Source organism: Hippopotamus amphibius, chromosome 5, assembly GCF_030028045.1.
Source record: "Hippopotamus amphibius kiboko isolate mHipAmp2 chromosome 5, mHipAmp2.hap2, whole genome shotgun sequence".
Taxonomy (NCBI): domain Eukaryota; kingdom Metazoa; phylum Chordata; class Mammalia; order Artiodactyla; family Hippopotamidae; genus Hippopotamus; species Hippopotamus amphibius.
The window spans coordinates 104,637,832-104,643,831 of record NC_080190.1 but is presented as its reverse complement, the minus strand read 5'-3'; positions in this window follow the sequence as shown (position 1 = coordinate 104,643,831).

The following is a 6,000-nucleotide window of genomic DNA, read 5'->3' as shown; positions in this document are numbered from 1 at the left end:
CCCACCCCCATTGTGTAGCATTTACCCAATTGCTCATTAGTAATTGGGATCACTCATCCCAACCTGTAGGATAACTCTTTTTTCTGCCTATTGTTTCAGTGGCATCAAAATCCCCAAGTGGTCAAGTAGCAGATTAATCTTACAATTCAATTAACCATTGTTGTGCTCCATGGTGGAAGCATCCTTCCCTTGGGGACTAAGTCCTCCAAACCATCAGAGCTTTAAGTTTTCAGGAAAGAAAGCAGAAGTTACGGGAGTAACTTATTCAGTTACACAGTGGGAGGAGCCATATCAATGATCAGTCTTTCTGGATCTAGGGGAGACCACGCCATAATAAAATTTCAAATTTATAGGATACACAGCATCCTCTAAGACAATCTTAGTTGCCTACCAACTAGCACCTTATCTGAGTTTTCAGTAAACCATTCCAGCTTCCAGTTAGACGACCAGCGTCTGGGTGCTGGAGTATAGAGTAAAATTAGTTTTTTCCACAGGCTCAAGCCTTTTCTGCATGACATTTCCTATGAGATCAGTTCCTTTATCAGAAAGAAATGTTGTGCAGAACACCATGATGATGGATAAGGAATTAATCTCTGAGTTTGTGGATATTTGTGCTGGCAGAAGAATTACTGTCATGGCAAGCAATTCTATATGCAGAGTATGTGTCCATTCCGGGCAGGACAGGATTATGCCCCTTTTATTATGAATTAGTCTCAATGTAATCAATTTATCACCAGGTGGTTGGCTAGTGCCCTGGGGAATGGTACAGTATCAGGAGCTTGGAGTTGGTCTCTGCACCTGGAAGAGGAGGCGCTCAGAAGGAGCAGTTGCCTGGTCAGAGTTGGTTAGGGTGTGTATGTCCATGACATTGAGCCCATTCACCACCTCCATCCATGCCTTCATGGTCATTTAGTTTTGGGAACTACTCAGAAAGTACTGGGGTTCCTGGGAAAAGAAGATGACCTATATCCACAGAGCACATCCATTGACTACCTGATTGTTAAGAACCTCTTCCACAGTGGCTGCACTTTGGGTGATGTGCTCATGGATCACGACTGTCTTAACATGACTACCTGCATAATGACAGATCCACATACATATATTTTCCATAGACTTTCGTATCTATAGTCTTGCATTCCTGTTCCTTCCAATACCATATATATCCAGCCAAATGGTTAGTAGTGGCTAGAGAATTAGTGTGTGTTTATATTTCTGGCCATCTCTCTCAGGTCAAAATAGACAACCAAATACATTGCCCGAAGTTCTGTCCACTGGGAGGACTTTCTCTCAATACTCTTTTCCAGGGTCACCCCGGAGTGGAATATTAGAACTTGATCTGTTTACTCACATGGCATATTGTGTTACTCAGAACAGCATGTGGTGCATAGTCCTTTGTAAACTTGTCTCAATTTTTTTCTTCCTCAGTTAGGAATTCTTGTGAAGATCATAGATGTGGATTGAGGTAGAAGAGGCAACTTAAAAGAAGTTGATTTCAAATCAATCTGTGACATCATGCAACTTATACCTTTCAGACATTTCCATAGGTCTCTTATACAACATTAAAGGTACATTTCTTCCATACATGACAAATCTTATGGCTAGATAAGTCATATAACACCCAGTTTATAGTAGTAAGCTCAGCCTGAATGGTAAACTGATGTCCCATGGTTAGACTTCAGTCTCTACCAGGGTTCAACAGCAAGCGAGGAGCCCCAGAAGCTGTTTCTCCAAAAGAGAATAATTATCTGCAAAAGAAGGCATAGATTTATTCTAAAATTCTTGATTTCTGCCTTGTGATCTCCTATTAGTGCTTTCCAGAAAATTCCATGTGGTATGGTTTTGGCCACAGATACAATGAGTATCATTGAATTTGCTGCATTATAAGGCTTGAGAGGATGGGCCAGCTACTCTGTAATCTGGACTTCCTGCAGAGCCTTATTTTGCTCTGATCCCACTCAAAACTGACCACCTTATGGATGATTTCGTAGGTAAGTCTAAGTAGCATATTCAGTAAGATGTTTCCTTTAAAATTTAACAACACTGCCAAGTAGTGTGCCTCTTACCCCAACTTCCCCATCCCTCAAAGGTAAATAGTGTGAGGTACAGAAATTTGTATTTCATCTCATAGGGGAAAGCTTGATTTGTGCTAGATCCCTGAATCCCAAAAACATCATGGAAGTGGTAGGCTCTAAACTTGCAAGGTTTCTCTCACTTTCTAGTATTACTAAGACTTGTAAACTATTTTCTAATTTCCTGTCTATCAGTTCTGGTCAGCATGATGTTATCAATGTAGTGAACCAGTATGACATTCACAGAATGTCAAGTGATGAACACCTCTGTGGGTGATATTAATGATAGAGACCAGGAGAAATTATGTGACTCAGAGCTTACACAGTGACAGTATTCCAATGATAAAAGCAGGTAAAAGCAAGATGTTTCTGGAGACACTTGTAGATAAATATAGAGAAAATACATGAGCCAGGTCAATAACTGGATAGCAACTGCCAGTGTCTATGCTGATCTGCTCCAGTAAAGATAACACATTTGGAATAGCAGCTTCAACTAGAATCACTGTCTGATTAAGTTCATTATACTCCACAGACATTCTCCAAGATGCATCTTTTCTCTCAGAAAGCCAACCAATTTAGTTAGAGGAGAATGTGATTTGGCCCTGAGCCATAGTTTGTAGACCTCTACTTTACTGGCTGCTCATCTGTTTTATTCTGATCACTGCTGCCCTTAATGAGTGATATGCCCACTTTGTCTTTGATGGTTAAATGTTGCTACTTAACCTAAGATACCCAGAGCCCATAATTTCCATCGAGTTCAGAGAGATTATCTCAATTATGGTATTTCAATATCCATATCTGACTTCTCAAAGAGAGTAACTATCAAGAACATAAAATGCTTGATTTGCTAATGTACTTCTCCACGCTTTAGTGAAAGGAATATCTCTTGTGCTTCTTTGAGGATATATTTGGCATAAATGCACAGGTCACACATGATAAACCCATGCCAATATGCCTATAACCTTAAGACATGAATTTTTATAAAATTTAATTCTTATACCATTAAAACTTTTTAATTCTCTCATGACATCATGCCTGAGAATTTGGCAATATAAACCTCATTTATTAGAGGCCACAAGTGAATTAAAGTTTCAGTTGATCAACTAGAAAGCTGGTAGTGCTACCTCCAGCTCCACGAAGTAATACCTTTAATCTGGAATCTCTAGTAAGTGCACCAGTATATCAGTGAGTTATTAATATATGTGTCCAAGACATCAATGGGACATCTGAGAATCAAAGAATAGAAAACCTCGCTCTTCAGTTTTCAAAGTGTGACTTTAGCGGAGAACTAAAGGACATGAACTTGACATTTTCTTTTTGTAACTTTCTGTAAATACTGAAGATAGTATAGTTTTTGTAGTCAATATCACTACCATAACAATCAAGTGCAGCAGCCACTTAAGTCCCAAGATACTTGTTTCAGTTGACGCATTATCACAATCAGTGACAGAAGCAGTTTCATTGCTTATAATTCCATTGCATGCCATGGATTAAAAGAATCCCATTTTCCATTGGAAAGGATATGGGACTTGAGCTCAAAAACAAGATCACAAACAAGGCAATACTAAAATCCCATCTTTGAAGGTCTATCTCCTGGAACCATGCCCATTGCCAATTGTGTCCTGTCAGGAGATAGAACTCAAACTACCAATTCGAATAGCAATTTAATTTAATATAAAGGATATAAAATGTTTAATTTAATACAAGAGCTTATTAGTTCCAAAAAGGAATTACAACTGAACAGTACAGAATACTGCATTGGTTTTTTATTGTTACTGTAACAGATTACCGCACACTTAGTGTCTTAAAAAACTAAAAATTTACTATGTTATAGTTCTCTTTGTCAGAAGTCTGACCTGTGTTATACTGAGATAAAGTCAAGATGTCCAGAGGGCTGTGTTCCCCGGTGGAAAATCCATTTCCTTGCCTTCTTCAGCTTCTAGAGGCCACTTACACTCCGCTTCATGACTTCCTTCCTTTGCCTTCGAAGCCAGCTGTGGTTTAACGCTTCTCATGTTGCATCTCTCTCTGACTATAGCTGGGAAAGCTTCTCCATTTTTAAGGACTCATGTAGTTAGATTGGAAAAACACATACAGTCCAGGATAATCTCCACATCTCAAGACTGATAAGCTTAATCACATCTGTAAATTTCCTTTTTTCACGTAAGGTAACATATTTACTTGTTCCGGGTATTAGGGGTGGGCGTCTTTGAAGCAGTATTTTTCTGATCTCTAAAGATTCCAAGAATCACATATATAGGGAGCAGTTGCTACATATATAACTAAGGCAGGGCACTCAAGGAAGGAACAGACTTGGAAAAGGGTATCCCCTAAAGTTGAGATTTAGGCATGACTGTGTGGGTGACAGTGGGAGACATAGTTCCAAACTTTGAAGTTTTCTCTGTCTAGTGGGCAACATAAAAAAATAAACACATAAGCAAGTAAATAACTTTAAATATTATCGTATGTGCTGAAAAAATATAAAAGTATCATATGATAAAATGTTATTGGGATCAGCTACATCTACACACATATACGCATATCCCCATATCCCCTCCCTCCCGCAACTCTCCCATTCACTTTGGTGTACTTCAGAGACAGCTACAAGAGTGTAAAGCAAATATATTCCAATAAAGAGTTTAAAAAAAAATGTTATTGGGAGAGATGACTAGTCTAGATTTGTTAGCCAAGAAGAAATCTCTTAAGAAATGTCATATTAGCAGGTACTCCTTTGGTACTAAGAAGATAGCCTTACAAAGGTGTGTAGACAGAGAAATGCAAAGCTCGCCTCTTTCCAAAGTAGGAACAAATATAATACCTTTGTGAAGCGCTAAGAAGGTCAATAGGTCTGGTGCTTGGTAAGTGAGGGCAAGAGTGAAGGATATTACCTTGAAGAGGTAGACAGGGGTCAGGAACCATAGGGCTCTGTAACTCAGGGGACAGTGATTAAAGTTTTGAGTTTTCATCAAAGTAGAATGCAATTAACAAGTTTTGGCAAGGTAGTAACATGACATGATTTATATTTTTTAAAGAAATTATTCTTGTTATTGTATGGAAAATAGATTGTGTCATTTATTTATAGGTCTGCCCTTTGAAATGTGAATTTTTTTCTGGCCAGGACTGTGCCCTTATTGTCTTCTTCTTTAGCATCTGGTATATTACTTGTTTTTTAATTTTAATTAATGACAACTTTTTATTTTATTTATTCATTTATTTATTTTTGGCTGCTTTGGGTCTTTGTTGCCGTGTGTGGGCTTCTCTAGTTGCCATCAGGGCTACTCTTCATTGCGGTGCATGGGCTTTTCATTGTGGTGGCTTCTCTTGTTGCAGAGAACTGGCTATAGGCACGAGGGCTTCAGTAGTTGCAGCACAGGGGCTCAGTAGTTGTGGCTCTTGGGCTCTAGAGCCCAGGCTCAGTAGTTGTGGCACACAGACTTAGTTGCTCCGTGGTATGTGGGATCTTCCCAGACCAGGGATCAAAACTGTGGCCCCTGCACTGTCAGGCAGATTCTTTTTTTTTTTGCTTTTAGCTCTTTGTTGGAGTATAATTGCTTTACGCTGTTCTGACAGTTTCTGCTGTACAACAAAGTGAGTCAGCTGTATTTAGGCATATATCCCCATATCCCCTCCCTCCTGAGCTTCCCTCCCACCCTTCCCATCCCACCCTCTAGGTCATCACCAATCATCGAGTTGATCCCCCTGTGTTATTCAGCAGCCTCCCGCTATCTATTTTACCTTTGGTAGTGTGTATATGCAATGCTACTCTCTCACCTCATCCCAGCTTTCCCTTCACCCCCCGCCCCGTGTCCTCAGTCCATTCTCTATATCTGCATCTTTATTCTTGCCCTGTCACTGGGTTCATCAATACCATTTTTTTTTAGATTCCACATATATGTGTAAGCATATGGTATTTATTTTTCTCTTTTTGGCT